Source organism: Cynocephalus volans, unplaced genomic scaffold, assembly GCF_027409185.1.
Source record: "Cynocephalus volans isolate mCynVol1 unplaced genomic scaffold, mCynVol1.pri scaffold_35, whole genome shotgun sequence".
Classification (NCBI taxonomy): Eukaryota; Metazoa; Chordata; class Mammalia; order Dermoptera; family Cynocephalidae; genus Cynocephalus; species Cynocephalus volans.
In genome coordinates, this window is record NW_026902463.1 from 5,063,372 (window position 1) to 5,082,161 (window position 18,790).

Consider the following 18,790-nt stretch of genomic DNA (forward strand, 5'->3'; position numbering starts at 1 on the left):
TCATTCACTTTCAAGTATGTTCCTTTGCAATACATTTTATTAGACGGAGCAAATTTCCTCTTTGTTTTTATTATTATTGTTCTTCTTATGTCTGGAACATTTTGGGGGCCATTTTTGCACATAATTTTTTTTCATATTGACTTTGAGGTTATTTGACAAGTCCCCTAAACATCACTCTTTGGAATTTTTCAAGTTTAGATTTATTGAATCTATTGATTAACATAGGTAGAATACATATATATGTGGCGTAACTTCCTAGCATCAGTGCTGCCCGGCACATGGACACTCGTGGGCTGTTTGGTAGGAGCTTCTGCGTGGCTCCTGCGACTGGGGTATCAATGAACACATCTCCTGGGGCATCCGCTGGGACCTCTTCTTCCTTCATTCTCACAAGAGCTGGTCGTCATCAGACATACAGACCTGCCCATCTGATGGGGCAAATGCTATCTAAATAGTGAGCAATTTTCTGTGCATAATCATTAGGGAGGCCGCGGATGTCTGACATTTACTGGCCACATGAATTGCTTCCCTGTGGAACTGCAGGAATATGTCCTTTGTCCCTATGGATAAATGAGAACTCTTTGTACAACTAGGATGCATACTACCCTTTCTCTGCCCATGAAGAATTTTCCAGTCAGGGGTTTGTCTTTTCACCTGTTGACATTATTCTGGTTTTTGTTTGGACCAGGAAAAGTCAGCATTTTCCTCAGTGGCTTCTGGCTCTCTGGTCTTTCAAAAGTAGTTCCTATTTCAAGATTATGGCAATAATAACTATCAGGGCTTTGTGTTTCTACATAGAGTCTTTGATTTTTCTGTAATTTTCCTCTTACTAAAAACATAAAATGAAAATTAATCAGATCTTTCTCATATTATGAGGCCAGGGACAAAAGGCCACATAACATATAACTTTAATGATAGGTACAATCCACGATAGGTACATTCACACACACAGAAAATGGAGTGGTAGTCAGGGACAGGGAGAGGCGGGATGGGGAGTGACAGCTTAATGGCTACAGAGTTGATGAAGCTGTTCGATCACTAGAGGGTGGTAAGGGTTGCACCATATGAAAAATGTACTTAATGCCACTGAATGGTAATTTTGAAAATATTAAAAACACTTTATTTTATACAAGGGATATTATTGAAAATAAAAGATGAAAAATTTTGAGGAGATGCAGGACACAGACAAAAATGAGGAGAAGCACAGCGTCAAGGAAGGGCAAGAACAGATCTGGAGTGGGGACTGGTGAGGGTGTTTGTCGGAGCTCTGGAGCCAGGGCTTCCCTGGGTGCTGTTGTTTCTTCTAATTCTTCTGATGTTTCAGGAACGGTTATGTCAGGTTGCTCTAGCTCTACCTCTGGATCTTGATCTTTCTCCTCCTCTTTCTCTTGCTCTTTCTCCTGATCTTTCTCTTGATCTTTCTGTTGCTCCTGCTCTGGATCTTGCGTCTGATCTACCTCTTGCTCTGGATCTTGTTCCTGCTCTACCTCTTGCTCTGGCTTGGGCTCTGGATCTTGCTCTCGCTCTGCCTCTGCCAGTGGAGGTGGAGCTGGAGCTGGAACTCAAGCCGAACATGGCAGCAGCTCTTGGGGCAGTTGTTCAGCCTGGGCGGAAGCTGGAACTGGAGAGACAACAATTGAAAATATCAATGTGAGTTTCTATGTCTCATCCAATGACACTGTCTTTCTAGAAGCCCAAGTCCAGAGACCCAGCCTCAGGAAGTCTCCCCACACTGCAGAACACTGTATGATTGTTCTGAGTACTCAGTGCCTCTGTCCCCAGCCTGCTTCTGGAAACTCTGCTCTGTGTGGCCCAGCCCAGGCCCCTCCCCAAACCCGCACGGGCACCCACCCTCTTCCTCCTCACCCTCAGTCTCTGCCTCACTAGGCTGCAGGTGCTCCGGCTTCTCCAGCTGCGCCAGAAGAAGATCAGCCTTACGCTCCACCTCTGAACCTCGCATACTGATATGTACATAGGCCGGAAGAAACTTCAAAGAATGAAATTCAGGAGGCTCATGGAAATCAGTGGAATAGAATTCCAGCCAGATCTTTAAGACAGAGGACATGGCACTGTGGGAGACAGTTGGGCAACAGCATCAGAGGCCTGGCCTATCCCTCTATGCTGCCCTCCCAAGGCTCCCCTGAGTGAGCTGCAGTCTTGTACGCTCTGCCCGTGCCTGTCCATAGACCAGCCCGTCCAATGTCCACCCCCAGTATGGCAGTTCAGGCACAGATGGGCCTGGCAGCCAAGGAGGGGCTGGCAAAAGCCTCCATGGGAGGAGCCTTCAACCACTGATGTGACCACGTTTCCCTTCTTCAGGGAAACCTGACAACCTCCTCTGTCTGTGTCACTGCCCCATCCCTGCTGGAATGACCTGTTCACCCCAGCAGGGTGCTATCTGCTCTGGGCATTACTCACAGTCACACAGGAGGTGTCCAGCAATATCTGATAAATGAGGAAACAGAGGGATTCGCTGCTCCCCTGGCCTACCCAGGGCCCTTGGAAAAGCCCAAACTTGAGCTCACACGTGAATGTACTGCCCAAGTGTCTGCATGAAAATCTGCATATCCTTTTCCCAGTGACAGCAATCTCTTGGCCCTGACCACACTCTGCACCCTCAGCACCAGCTGAGCATCCCCATGGAGGCTCCAGCCCCGAGTGTCAGCGGGATGCTCTGCACACCTCCTGCTCTGGCTCAGCACGGGCTCTGGGGGTGTGGGCAGGGCTGGGTGGGAGGGCGTGGGGATGGATTCTCTCTGGGTTCACTCTGCTCTCCAGCCTCTCGCACACCCTACGGTGCCTGGGACCACATCCCCAGCCGTCTTGACTCCTTTCCCTGCAGGGAAAGCCTTGAGCCCTCAGCCCTGTAGCAGGAATCATAAGATGTGTGAGAGCCAGAGTTCTGCCAGCCCCCCACCCACAGGCCCCCGCAGACCACACGCAGTTGTGTGGAGATGGGAGCCCCTCCTTCTGCACCTAAACTCCACTTACCATTTTAGCTGCTCCAGGGATTCGCCATCCCCGTCACAATCAGAAATCATGTTTCGATACTTAGAAGAGGTAAGGAGTGTGTCAAATCTACCATATGGTGGCACTACTTGCTTCTCATGTCTACTGTGACTGTCTCACCTCTGACTGGAATGGAAGCCCAAGAGGGCAAGGAATGCAGTCTCCTCGCTTCATTGGATTATGGTCAGTGCCCAGAAAGTGACTGCACATAGTGTGGCTTCACGTATCATTGTTGAAGGAATGAACCCCAACCAACTCCTCCCAAGATATCTGGGTGCACCTGAAGTCGCTCTGCCCCCCTCTGGTCTCCCTGCTTTGAATACACCCAGAAGCCTACAGATAGAATCTCATATTTCCTGTAAAAAAGTGAAAACAGTGAAGCCCAAGTCAACGAGGTCAGTGAGGGGGTGACAGAGACTTCCTCGTGGGGGTGTCAGGAATCCTGAATGAGGACGACCGTGGCCCCTCCAGCAGACCTTCCACAGGGCTGGACTCAGGAGCAGCACTTTCCATGGGGGACCCACTGGAGCTTGTTCCTGTGACCACCCACTGAACACAGGAGGACACTGAGGCTCAGAGGGGTGTGGTGACAGTCCTAAGACTCACAGCTTGGAGGCGGCCAGTGACACTGTGTGAACCATGGCCTGAGTGCTCACCTGAGGAAAAGCAGGTGCAGCACATGCCGGGGACTTGCAAAGTTCTTGTAGCTTGACAGAAACAGGTGGACATAAGATTGGTCACCACCCAAGACAGCAGGCACCAGGTGCTCCACCCGCTTCTTCAGGGTGCGTGCCGGGACAGGCCACACCATGTGGGTGGCATCCGAGCTTAATGAAGATGTGTCTTCACTCTAGGACAGGACAGGGGAGAGATTCACAGTGACAGCACCATGAATCCCAAGGAGGGCAGGGGCTGGAGGCCAGTCTTAACCCCAGGGAGGACATGAGAAGACAGACTGAGGGCCCAGGGTTAATGTACAGGGTGGTTGTTGCCACCCCGGCAGTCCCCGTTCACCCTTCAGCCAGACCTGAGGTGTGAACACACCAGGACCAGCAGGTTTATAAACCCCCCACCCTCTGCCCCTGCCCTGGGAGGGTGTCCCATGTCCCCGTTTCCACACACTCAGGAGGAGGGGGTGCGGTCAACCAGGGAGGCTCATAGTGCTTGCCTGGCCTTGCCCAACCTCCTCTGGGCCACCTGATATTACCTTTGGGGACCTCTTCCCAGACGGCCACAGGGGTCGAGGGCGAGGGCTGAACCAGGGCCAGAAGCATTGGACAAGCCTCCCAGCACAGGGCTTCCTGGGGTTACGGCCCCGGGACCTCGGGATACACCACAACATCTCACTCTGCCTGTGGCCAAGCGAGCTGGGGAAGGGGCTGTGTATAGAATGTGAGTGCCAGGTTACCGAGTTCCGAGTTCTGTTGGGGTCTGTCATCAAGGAAGTGAAGTCACTTCCTGATACCTCATTTCCTGAGCCCATCCTCTGTGTACAAGACTGCAAATGCCCCTCTGGGTACCTGTCTGCTGACCCTCCTTCCCCATGAACTCTCTCTATTGCCCACCCTTCCACCAACACTGCCTGACCACACCCCTGTGCAAGGCCTGGGTGCAGCCAGCGTCACAGCATTGAGGAGATACACGTAGGTTCATCCGCAGCTCCTGCTTCTTATCACTTTATGTGACCCTGGACAAGCCATTGTCACTCTCATGACCTCCCCAGTCTCCCCTTTTGCACAGTGGGGATCTTTCTAGCATCTTCTTCCTAGGGATGGCATCAGACATGTGTGTGAAAATATCTCTGAAACCTATGGCCGGTGTCACATGCAGCGAATAAACAAGAGTAGAGATAAAATCCACGACGGTGTGGAAGGTAGCATGGAATACGACCAACGACAGGTCTGGTTCCTGTCATATAATCTTGAAAATGTCACTTTTGCTCTTGGTCTGTTTTCCCTGTCTGCACCATGCGACAGTTGGAATTTCGTGCTTTCACATACTGCTTTCCTCCATAAAACCTCACAATGGCTTCGTGTGTATTTAGGTTTGGACTCAAGTGCCACATCTCTGTCTGTGTGGTTGGGGACTCCTCAGGGGCTCCCAGTGGTCCCCACCATCTGCTGCACACATCCTCACGTAATCCCCTGCCCTGCAGTGTGGACTGGACTTAGTGACTCACTTCTAACCAATACAGGATCAAAAGTGAGAAGGTGTCACTTTCTAAATGTCATTGTAACACGCCTGTCTCTAGAGTCTTGTGCTCTGTCTCCTCTGTTCTCTCTGTTTGTATCCACCATATGCCAAGCATGGTGCCGAGAGCTGGAGAAAGAGCTGATTCAGCTGCACCCTGGCTTGGGAGATGATCCCAGGATAAGAAAGAGGAGAAGACGTGCTATCGAGTGCCTGACATTCTAAGAGAGGAAAGTGATCTACGAGGCCATCAGAATATTCTAGATTAGGAAACTACCTGAAGATGGTAGGAAATGAACACCATTTGCAGAGAAGAACCAGAGGCGTTTGGCTCATTATGATGACAGCAACATGTAACTGATGTGTAAGATGTAAGTAAGTAACAAATATTATTGACAAATTCAAATCCTATTTTCAAAATCATTGAATGGCCAGGATAAGTGCTCATGTTCAATGCAAACATAACTAGAATTGAGGAAGATTCCATTTTTGGAATAACTTTATATCTCCATTAGATGAAAGTATGCAGATATGTTCAGCAATTCTTTTCAAATGGAATAAAATATCCATTGTTGACACAATCAGGATTCCACCCCCATACTTTGGCTTCACACCCCATTTTCTTTACACCAGACACACATCCATTGCTGTGATGTAGATCCATTGCTGTCAACACTATCCCAGCCCAAAGCCTACTGGTCCTGGGAGACAGCAACTCTATCACTATATTGTGTGCAGAATCCAGGAAGGGCCTAACACGGGGGCTCCATAAATACTCCCTGAAGTGCTGCACTTGAGAAGAGTCTATGATTTGATTACCTGGTGCTCTACCTACACATGTTATCACTCTGCATTATGTCATGATCCTTAGTCCCCCTCACCTGACAGTCAGCAACCCAGGAGCAGAGTCTACACCTCGGTCTGCCCCTATTCCAGGCCTCCAGCGCAGCACCTGCAAGTAATAGTTGCCAAGTACTGATGAATGAATTGTCTGGAAACATGTGAAACAGGATTCATCAAGAATACCCAGATGGAAGGTCACCATGAACATGCTGCCTGATAACCTGCCAGCCCTTGAATTCTGTCTGCCGACCACTTCCTTCAGCCAGGAACTGCCTGGGCACAAAGATTTCCCAGAGTCACCATCCTGCCTTGACTTCTGCTGTTCACTTTATCTTCCTTGATTATCCTACTTACTGTGGATTTCTTCACTCTCAGTCTCAGGGGACACCTCTGAACCTCTAAGGTAGCCCACTGGGTCTTCCTTCTCTGGCCAACACATTCCTCTTGCTTCTGTGCATGGCCTTGATAGCAGTGTCACAGGCAATCCCAGGAAACTGACACCCCAGCATGCTGACCTTGGGCACCCGCACTAGTCAAGGGAGCCCTCTCCCCTCATCTTTTGCAGAATCCCCCTAGGAATAGGGGATGCAGATACGTACACATGTGTAGGGAGGAAAGGGGGTCTCATGACATCTTAGCTAGAAGATGATTACAAATTTCGTAAACATTAGTAGAGAATTATGGTTCATTTGTCCTGGCATGAAACTGAATGAGAAAAAAATCTGTGAAAAATTCTGACACCCATAACAAAAGAAATGATCCAAAGAATATGACCATCGAGGTGCTTTTCTTTTATGTTTAGGACTATCATTTAAAAATGTGGTATAGAGGAGAATGTCAACAATATTGGGGGAGGCTCTGGAATGAGGCTGAGTAGAAAATGGACAATAGATTCCTTTTTTGAGAATTGATAGAAGCTATTTTGCAGAAAGTGTCAAATGAGCTTGACTTTTAAAAACGAAGAGCATTAAAGCTAGTAAGTTTAGTGGAAAGTAGATGATATTTGGGAGAGGGGTGACGTGTTAAGTTACAAGAGGCAAAGAAATGGAAAGAACACATGTTTTGCAAAGGGATAAATCATTCCTGTAAAACATCAGAATTGGAGTTTTCTTGCTGTTCTTTTTGTGCCTATGTAGTATCTTCTTTCTGCTGTAACTTCCAACTTGGGTTCTAGGCACTCTGTGTATGTGTGTGTTTACAAGAGAGAAATTGATAAACCTTAGTAAGCCCTAGAAAATTCTAGAGGTCTGAAAGAAACAGATATTTTTCAAGATTATTTAATTAAAAAGCAAAACAAAACAAAAACAGTGTCATCTGCTGCTAGTAGGTAAAATATATGATCATATTGGAATCTTTGTGTGTGTGTGTGGCTGGCCAATATAGGGATCCACACCCTTGACCTTGGTGATACGAGGCTGTGCTCTAACCAGCTGAGCTAACAGCCAGCCTATACATGATCATATTGGAATAATATGCAACAGAGAGATACTCTGCTGCTATGGAGAATAAGCTGATTGCAAGGATAAAAGATGCTCACAGATAAGGCAAGGGTAGGCTTTTTGTCCCCCATTGTGGAATAGTACAGGGAACAATGCAAATGTATTGAGGCTGTTAATTCCAAGTCATGGGAGGGAAATTAAAATGATGACTCTGGAAGAATAGATTCAAATGTCAAGGAGTTTGAGGCAGGTGATCAATTTAGTGAAATGACAATTGCTTTAGGAGAGGCTGCTTCTTTGAAAGGATTGATACATACAGCAGGGCAAGGGAGGTGACTGTGCTGCTAAGTTTTTAATATTGCTATGAGTTTTAACTTTAAATATATTTGTGACTTTGCATGTAGCTCTGAATTTTGAGTGTCATAATTACTTAAGAATCTTTTATGGATTTGATTACTATAGCTATCACTGTAATTTGATGAGGTTTTAGAACTACATTCCATTTCTAATTTTGGTTTTATTATTTCCAAGTGCCAAAATACTTAACACAGAACCACCTCTTATTCTATAATAAAAAGGAATGGAGACAAGTTATTCAGTTGAAAAAAAATGACTTTTTTTTTTTTTTTAAAGAAGACCGGTAAGGGGATCCTATCCCTTGATGTGGTGCTGTCAGCACCGCACTCTCCAAGTGCGCACGGGCCGGCCCTGCTCCATGGTAGTTTTAGCTGCTTCCCTCCTTTCTTCTCAGAATTTTCATTTTCCCATGTTCTCCTGGAAAACTTCAACCCTGCTAACGATTAAAACCCTTCACATCTGTCTGTCATGGTGTGGATTGGCTCCCAAGCAGAAGACTCAGGGCCTCTTTGAACTAGGACTTGCATTGACTTCAACTCAACCAAGCTGAGGCGCCGATCTTGTGATTACACTTAGCCTGTGCTAGCAATGGAGAGAAATGAAGTGAAAAGTGCCTATGAGATGCGAAGTCAAACTTGTCACGTTCCTAGTCCCCTCTCTGGGCTTCTCTCCATCTTCAGCTCCACCTCACTGTTTACCCCTTAAAGAAGCCAGATGCTCTCTAATTCGTATATCCACGAAACACTTTGTTTCAAATAACGGGTATTAAATGACTATTTGTTGGAAGTTCTGTATCCTAAATTTGTAGGTGTCCTTTATGTGACTGACGATGGCATGAATACCTAGTGTTAACAGTCTTTGGTGTGCTCAGCATTAAGATCTGTTAGGATTTGTCATGGAAACTTGTAAAATTAAAAAAAAATCCAAATGCATGTCATCTGGCCTTGGAGTCCAGTTCTTCAGTACACACTCTGCTGATTTGGGCACCTCAGTCAAGAACCCAGTCAAAGAATCTCACAGAGTCACCCACAGGCCACGAAGCCACAGCACACGAGCAAGACTTTCCCGTGCTGCCCTGTTTACCATGAGCAGATGCCAGGGGCCCCAGATGTTTCAGCAAATCCTCTAGTTTCAGCAAATCCTCTAATATGAAAAAGGCCAAAGCAAACAAACAAAAAAGGAAAAAGCGAATTGGAAGTAATAGAGATCATGCAAGGGAAACAGAAAATACCATTAACTTCCTCAGAGTTATAGGAGAGAAACTGTTGGACTTACTGAAGAAGAACAGACATTGTTAAAGTAGAAGAGGGAGAAGATGAATCAAATAACCAGGAGGTCATTTAGAAATTAAAAATATAACTGTTGAAATTTTTGTTTGTTTGTTTTGTGTGTGTGTGAGTGACAGTTAAGGGGGTTGTAACCCTAGGGGTGGTGTCGCCCGCACCGCGCTCAGCCAGTGAGCACACCGGCCATCCCTATGTGGGATCCGAACCCGTGGCAGTGCCGCTGCGCTCCCACCGCCGCTCTCTCCCGAGTGCCGCACGGGGCGGCTCATAAGTGTTGAAATTTAAATTAGAAAACAACTCACTAGAAAGATGAGAAAATAACACAAGGGAAGTCTGATTAGATCAAAAAAACAAAAGGATAACAAGAAAGATACAATTGAAAGAAAAGCATATAAAAGTAAAAAGAGTAAAAGGGAAAGAGAGAGGGCTGAGCCCGTGGCGCACTCGGTAGCGTGCTGCGCTAGCAGCGCGGCGACGCTCCCGCCGCCGCGGGTTCGGATCCTATATAAGGATGACCGGTGCACTCCCTGGCTGAGCGCCGGTCACGAAAAAAAAAAAAAAAAGGGAAAGAGAGAGAGAAAACGGAAGTGCGAGTCCGGCAGAGCCAGTGTCTGAACAACACGCGCTCCAGGAAGAGCCGCGGAGTTGGGCAGGAGGAGAGAACCGTGGGAGAAAGGAGGGACAGGTCCCGGAGGTCCCCAGAGGTCCCCACGTGGAGAGTGACGATGGGTCCACACACCGCCCCCACACTGGGGAAGCACAGGGGACACCGTGTCAACTCTGCGTGTGGGGGTACCGGGGACAGATCCTGCGGAAGAGCCTCAAGAGGGAGATGACAGGGGAGTCCGGCCTTCAGCGTCTCGTGCAGAGTCGGTTCCGATCTCCGCTTTTCCTCTTCAAACGTGAGTCCGACAAGGCGAGGAAGGGCCTCTGGACGTTTAGCAGCCCAAGACCGTTTTCTTAGAAGTCTATTGGGGGCGTCTCCCACTAGGAAGAAGACATAAACCCGGACAGGGGACAGGGCCCTGGTGACGGCCACGGGGGATCGTACCGACCCCGACTGCTCGGAGGCTGCAGTGTAGACATCGGCTCCCAGGAGGTGTCGTCCAGAGCACCACATGGGTCCCTGAGGCGTTCACCTGTGGTGACAGGAGCTGCCCTAAGCGGGACAGTGCGCGTGCGCAGACGCCACCGCGCACAGAGGACACGCGGTCCGCTCCGGGCTGTCAGCCGCGTCCCCGCAGCCGCCGGTGCGCGGCGCTCAGAGCCGAGGACGGGAAGCCGCGGTCGCGGGGTGCGCTCTCCGTGGCGCCTGCTGGTGGCCCTGCCTGCAGCTGCCGCCCACAGGCCGCCCGTCCCGCCCGGGGACAGGAGCGCACGACCGCCTGCTCTCTACTCCCTGCTCCCGCCCCTCTGCGGCCGATGACAGCGGGTTCCAGCGACACGACGGATTCCCACGGGCGCTCCAGGTCGGTGCAAGGGGTCCGCGCTGACGAGGCGCCGAGCACAGCCGTGAGGGGGACCCGCGTGGGCTGTCGTCGGCCGACGGTCCTGGCGGTTCCTCGGCCCCAGGCTGGCAGGCACAGTCCGCGGCGTGACAGTCCTGACCGCGGAGCCGTGTGCTATTAAAGCCACACGGTCACCACGAGCGACGGTATCTTGTGTACCTTTTCAAAACTGAGTTTTCTATTCTATGCCTTTACTCAACGGTAGGAAATATAGAATTAGTAATTTATGAAATTGCGTAAAAAATGTCAATTGTTATTTATATATAAACAAAATTTATAGATTTATTTGGAAGAATTGATATATTTTCCCTACTTATTTTCTCCTCTATGAACATGTACATCTCTTCATTGTCTTCAGTTTGTTCGTTTTTTCAATAACATTTTACACTCAGTGTTTAGAAATCATGATTGTAAAAGTGCACCCTAATTATTCATGCAAACCTTATGAATGAAAATTTGGGGAGTTTCCAACCCTTAGTAATAGGTATTGTCATATTACCAATCTTGTCGACACCTCACCTTATAATTTTTCAAGGATACATTTGATATAGATTCCTGAATATTGGGTTACAGTGTAAAATAGTAAATATACAAGTATAATTTTGCTAAATTTTGCGAGTTTCTGCTCCTTATGGGCTCTACCATTGGCATTCCACCACAGTGTATTATAATACCTGTAACCCCACAGTCTCACTAACAAGTTTGTTATCAAAAAATTAAATTTTGCAAATCTAATAGGTGAAGTCTTGTATTTCAATATATTTTAAATGTCTAGTTCTCTATGAGGGATTTTAAGCACCTAATTAAGTATTGATGCCAATTTAAATTTCCTTTTGTGTTATTAGATTGTTCATATATTTTGTTCATTTTTATTTCATTTTGTTGGTCATTTTCATCTCATTTTTTCACACATCATTGTATTAGTGATATTATCCTATTTTAAGAGGTTTTTTGTTTTTTTGTTTTTTTAAAATTGAAACATTATTGATCATCCATTTTAAGTATTATAGCTTGTAATTACTTTTTGTCGTGTCCTTTTGACCTAGTTAGTGGCATTTACCTTTTGTTGGAGTTTCTTTGCTTTCTTAATTGCTGCTATGCCATCCATGTTAACTGCTGCTACATTAGTAGCAGCATATTTTCACCAGTGATTTGAAATGCTATCTTTCTTAAATACTAAATTTCTATAAATCTTGGGTATCTCTTTGAATTCTCCATTCTTTTTCATTAGGTTGTATATTTACTTATAAACAAATTCCATATGGTCTTGATAATGAAGAATTTATAAAAAAAAAATTTCGATCTCTGGTAGACTTACCCCTCCCTTTGATTTGTTTCCTCATTTGTTTCTGATGAACGATTAATGTTTCATCAACATTTTATAATCATCTTATTTTGTTCTAGGTGAAGAAACAAATGAGACTATTTTTAATGTGATCATGACACACGTATAAAGTAATTTAGGAGAAAATAAAATCCTTAGGATCATGTGGCTTTCTGGCCAAGAAAATATCTCTGGCATTTCTCTATCGTTTGTGGATGTATGTTTAAAGAGTGTTCTAATGCATAAATCACATAGTTAAACAGGCTTTGTCGAGTTCTTGTTAGCTGTATGCCAAATATTTTAACAATTTTGTGGCTATTGAAAATGGAATCTTGATTTGTGTAATGGAATCTAGATAGTTATTGTTATTACATAAGACATTTATTAATTTTATAAGTGAATTTTTCTAAATCGCAGCATGTAAATTTTATTTTAGTAAGTCGTCTTGTTTGTAATAGGTTTTTAATTAATTATTTTTGATTTTCTAAATTCACAATACATACACATAACCCATTTTTCTCCATCTTGAGATATACAAATACGTATGGTCAAATCTTATTTTATCTAGTGTTTTGATATTTATGAGTCTTACATTTTATCAAAAGTAGTTTTGGCTTCTGTGAAAATTATTATGTGTTTTTCTTTCTTCTAATGCTTAATACTTTTGCAAAATATTGAAGTTAGTAATTCATCTCAAATTTAATTTTGTGAACGGTACCTAGCAAAAGCATAACTGGATTCAATTTCCAAATAAATAATATTTCAATCTCTGTAATGACGAAGTGCTTTCCCCTAAGTAATCTGAATCCTTTCCACATATACCCGAATTTGTTTCAAAATTCAAACTTTTACTCCACTGAACTATTCGCTTATTCTTTGCCAATCTCATTCACTTTCAAGTATGTTCCTTTGCAATACATTTTATTAGACGGAGCAAATTTCCTCTTTGTTTTTATTATTATTGTTCTTCTTATGTCTGGAACATTTTGGGGGCCATTTTTGCACATAATTTTTTTTCATATTGACTTTGAGGTTATTTGACAAGTCCCCTAAACATCACTCTTTGGAATTTTTCAAGTTTAGATTTATTGAATCTATTGATTAACATAGGTAGAATACATATATATGTGGCGTAACTTCCTAGCATCAGTGCTGCCCGGCACATGGACACTCGTGGGCTGTTTGGTAGGAGCTTCTGCGTGGCTCCTGCGACTGGGGTATCAATGAACACATCTCCTGGGGCATCCGCTGGGACCTCTTCTTCCTTCATTCTCACAAGAGCTGGTCGTCATCAGACATACAGACCTGCCCATCTGATGGGGCAAATGCTATCTAAATAGTGAGCAATTTTCTGTGCATAATCATTAGGGAGGCCGCGGATGTCTGACATTTACTGGCCACATGAATTGCTTCCCTGTGGAACTGCAGGAATATGTCCTTTGTCCCTATGGATAAATGAGAACTCTTTGTACAACTAGGATGCATACTACCCTTTCTCTGCCCATGAAGAATTTTCCAGTCAGGGGTTTGTCTTTTCACCTGTTGACATTATTCTGGTTTTTGTTTGGACCAGGAAAAGTCAGCATTTTCCTCAGTGGCTTCTGGCTCTCTGGTCTTTCAAAAGTAGTTCCTATTTCAAGATTATGGCAATAATAACTATCAGGGCTTTGTGTTTCTACATAGAGTCTTTGATTTTTCTGTAATTTTCCTCTTACTAAAAACATAAAATGAAAATTAATCAGATCTTTCTCATATTATGAGGCCAGGGACAAAAGGCCACATAACATATAACTTTAATGATAGGTACAATCCACGATAGGTACATTCACACACACAGAAAATGGAGTGGTAGTCAGGGACAGGGAGAGGCGGGATGGGGAGTGACAGCTTAATGGCTACAGAGTTGATGAAGCTGTTCGATCACTAGAGGGTGGTAAGGGTTGCACCATATGAAAAATGTACTTAATGCCACTGAATGGTAATTTTGAAAATATTAAAAACACTTTATTTTATACAAGGGATATTATTGAAAATAAAAGATGAAAAATTTTGAGGAGATGCAGGACACAGACAAAAATGAGGAGAAGCACAGCGTCAAGGAAGGGCAAGAACAGATCTGGAGTGGGGACTGGTGAGGGTGTTTGTCGGAGCTCTGGAGCCAGGGCTTCCCTGGGTGCTGTTGTTTCTTCTAATTCTTCTGATGTTTCAGGAACGGTTATGTCAGGTTGCTCTAGCTCTACCTCTGGATCTTGATCTTTCTCCTCCTCTTTCTCTTGCTCTTTCTCCTGATCTTTCTCTTGATCTTTCTGTTGCTCCTGCTCTGGATCTTGCGTCTGATCTACCACTTGCTCTGGATCTTGTTCCTGCTCTACCTCTTGCTCTGGATCTTGTTCCTGCTCTACCTCTTGCTCTGGCTTGGGCTCTGGATCTTGCTCTCGCTCTGCCTCTGGCAGTGGAGGTGGAGCTGGAGCTGGAACTCAAGGCGAACATGGCAGCAGCTCTTGGGGCAGTTGTTCAGCCTGGGCGGAAGCTGGAACTGGAGAGACAACAATTGAAAATATCAATGTGAGTTTCTATGTCTCATCCAATGACACTGTCTTTCTAGAAGCCCAAGTCCAGAGACCCAGCCTCAGGAAGTCTCCCCACACTGCAGAACACTGTATGATTGTTCTGAGTACTCAGTGCCTCTGTCCCCAGCCTGCTTCTGGAAACTCTGCTCTGTGTGGCCCAGCCCAGGCCCCTCCCCAAACCCGCACGGGCACCCACCCTCTTCCTCCTCACCCTCAGTCTCTGCCTCACTAGGCTGCAGGTGCTCCGGCTTCTCCAGCTGCGCCAGAAGAAGATCAGCCTTACGCTCCACCTCTGAACCTCGCATACTGATATGTACATAGGCCGGAAGAAACTTCAAAGAATGAAATTCAGGAGGCTCATGGAAATCAGTGGAATAGAATTCCAGCCAGATCTTTAAGACAGAGGACATGGCACTGTGGGAGACAGTTGGGCAACAGCATCAGAGGCCTGGCCTATCCCTCTATGCTGCCCTCCCAAGGCTCCCCTGAGTGAGCTGCAGTCTTGTACGCTCTGCCCGTGCCTGTCCATAGACCAGCCCGTCCAATGTCCACCCCCAGTATGGCAGTTCAGGCACAGATGGGCCTGGCAGCCAAGGAGGGGCTGGCAAAAGCCTCCATGGGAGGAGCCTTCAACCACTGATGTGACCACGTTTCCCTTCTTCAGGGAAACCTGACAACCTCCTCTGTCTGTGTCACTGCCCCATCCCTGCTGGAATGACCTGTTCACCCCAGCAGGGTGCTATCTGCTCTGGGCATTACTCACAGTCACACAGGAGGTGTCCAGCAATATCTGATAAATGAGGAAACAGAGGGATTCGCTGCTCCCCTGGCCTACCCAGGGCCCTTGGAAAAGCCCAAACTTGAGCTCACACGTGAATGTACTGCCCAAGTGTCTGCATGAAAATCTGCATATCCTTTTCCCAGTGACAGCAATCTCTTGGCCCTGACCACACTCTGCACCCTCAGCACCAGCTGAGCATCCCCATGGAGGCTCCAGCCCCGAGTGTCAGCGGGATGCTCTGCACACCTCCTGCTCTGGCTCAGCACGGGCTCTGGGGGTGTGGGCAGGGCTGGGTGGGAGGGCGTGGGGATGGATTCTCTCTGGGTTCACTCTGCTCTCCAGCCTCTCGCACACCCTACGGTGCCTGGGACCACATCCCCAGCCGTCTTGACTCCTTTCCCTGCAGGGAAAGCCTTGAGCCCTCAGCCCTGTAGCAGGAATCATAAGATGTGTGAGAGCCAGAGTTCTGCCAGCCCCCCACCCACAGGCCCCCGCAGACCACACGCAGTTGTGTGGAGATGGGAGCCCCTCCTTCTGCACCTAAACTCCACTTACCATTTTAGCTGCTCCAGGGATTCGCCATCCCCGTCACAATCAGAAATCATGTTTCGATACTTAGAAGAGGTAAGGAGTGTGTCAAATCTACCATATGGTGGCACTACTTGCTTCTCATGTCTACTGTGACTGTCTCACCTCTGACTGGAATGGAAGCCCAAGAGGGCAAGGAATGCAGTCTCCTCGCTTCATTGGATTATGGTCAGTGCCCAGAAAGTGACTGCACATAGTGTGGCTTCACGTATCATTGTTGAAGGAATGAACCCCAACCAACTCCTCCCAAGATATCTGGGTGCACCTGAAGTCGCTCTGCCCCCCTCTGGTCTCCCTGCTTTGAATACACCCAGAAGCCTACAGATAGAATCTCATATTTCCTGTAAAAAAGTGAAAACAGTGAAGCCCAAGTCAACGAGGTCAGTGAGGGGGTGACAGAGACTTCCTCGTGGGGGTGTCAGGAATCCTGAATGAGGACGACCGTGGCCCCTCCAGCAGACCTTCCACAGGGCTGGACTCAGGAGCAGCACTTTCCATGGGGGACCCACTGGAGCTTGTTCCTGTGACCACCCACTGAACACAGGAGGACACTGAGGCTCAGAGGGGTGTGGTGACAGTCCTAAGACTCACAGCTTGGAGGCGGCCAGTGACACTGTGTGAACCATGGCCTGAGTGCTCACCTGAGGAAAAGCAGGTGCAGCACATGCCGGGGACTTGCAAAGTTCTTGTAGCTTGACAGAAACAGGTGGACATAAGATTGGTCACCACCCAAGACAGCAGGCACCAGGTGCTCCACCCGCTTCTTCAGGGTGCGTGCCGGGACAGGCCACACCATGTGGGTGGCATCCGAGCTTAATGAAGATGTGTCTTCACTCTAGGACAGGACAGGGGAGAGATTCACAGTGACAGCACCATGAATCCCAAGGAGGGCAGGGGCTGGAGGCCAGTCTTAACCCCAGGGAGGACATGAGAAGACAGACTGAGGGCCCAGGGTTAATGTACAGGGTGGTTGTTGCCACCCCGGCAGTCCCCGTTCACCCTTCAGCCAGACCTGAGGTGTGAACACACCAGGACCAGCAGGTTTATAAACCCCCCACCCTCTGCCCCTGCCCTGGGAGGGTGTCCCATGTCCCCGTTTCCACACACTCAGGAGGAGGGGGTGCGGTCAACCAGGGAGGCTCATAGTGCTTGCCTGGCCTTGCCCAACCTCCTCTGGGCCACCTGATATTACCTTTGGGGACCTCTTCCCAGACGGCCACAGGGGTCGAGGGCGAGGGCTGAACCAGGGCCAGAAGCATTGGACAAGCCTCCCAGCACAGGGCTTCCTGGGGTTACGGCCCCGGGACCTCGGGATACACCACAACATCTCACTCTGCCTGTGGCCAAGCGAGCTGGGGAAGGGGCTGTGTATAGAATGTGAGTGCCAGGTTACCGAGTTCCGAGTTCTGTTGGGGTCTGTCATCAAGGAAGTGAAGTCACTTCCTGATACCTCATTTCCTGAGCCCATCCTCTGTGTACAAGACTGCAAATGCCCCTCTGGGTACCTGTCTGCTGACCCTCCTTCCCCATGAACTCTCTCTATTGCCCACCCTTCCACCAACACTGCCTGACCACACCCCTGTGCAAGGCCTGGGTGCAGCCAGCGTCACAGCATTGAGGAGATACACGTAGGTTCATCCGCAGCTCCTGCTTCTTATCACTTTATGTGACCCTGGACAAGCCATTGTCACTCTCATGACCTCCCCAGTCTCCCCTTTTGCACAGTGGGGATCTTTCTAGCATCTTCTTCCTAGGGATGGCATCAGACATGTGTGTGAAAATATCTCTGAAACCTATGGCCGGTGTCACATGCAGCGAATAAACAAGAGTAGAGATAAAATCCACGACGGTGTGGAAGGTAGCATGGAATACGACCAACGACAGGTCTGGTTCCTGTCATATAATCTTGAAAATGTCACTTTTGCTCTTGGTCTGTTTTCCCTGTCTGCACCATGCGACAGTTGGAATTTCGTGCATTCACATACTGCTTTCCTCCATAAAACCTCACAATGGCTTCGTGTGTATTTAGGTTTGGACTCAAGTGCCACATCTCTGTCTGTGTGGTTGGGGACTCCTCAGGGGCTCCCAGTGGTCCCCACCATCTGCTGCACACATCCTCACGTAATCCCCTGCCCTGCAGTGTGGACTGGACTTAGTGACTCACTTCTAACCAATACAGGATCAAAAGTGAGAAGGTGTCACTTTCTAAATTTCATTGTAACACGCCTGTCTCTAGAGTCTTGTGCTCTGTCTCCTCTGTTCTCTCTGTTTGTATCCACCATATGCCAAGCATGGTGCCGAGAGCTGGAGAAAGAGCTGATTCAGCTGCACCCTGGCTTGGGAGATGATCCCAGGATAAGAAAGAGGAGAAGACGTGCTATCGAGTGCCTGACATTCTAAGAGAGGAAAGTGATCTACGAGGCCATCAGAATATTCTAGATTAGGAAACTACCTGAAGATGGTAGGAAATGAACACCATTTGCAGAGAAGAACCAGAGGCGTTTGGCTCATTATGATGACAGCAACATGTAACTGATATGTAAGATGTAAGTAAGTAACAAATATTATTGACAAATTCAAATCCTATTTTCAAAATCATTGAATGGCCAGGATAAGTGCTCATGTTCAATGCAAACATAACTAGAATTGAGGAAGATTCCATTTTTGGAATAACTTTATATCTCCATTAGATGAAAGTATGCAGATATGTTCAGCAATTCTTTTCAAATGGAATAAAATATCCATTGTTGACACAATCAGGATTCCACCCCCATACTTTGGCTTCACACCCCATTTTCTTTACACCAGACACACATCCATTGCTGTGATGTAGATCCATTGCTGTCAACACTATCCCAGCCCAAAGCCTACTGGTCCTGGGAGACAGCAACTCTA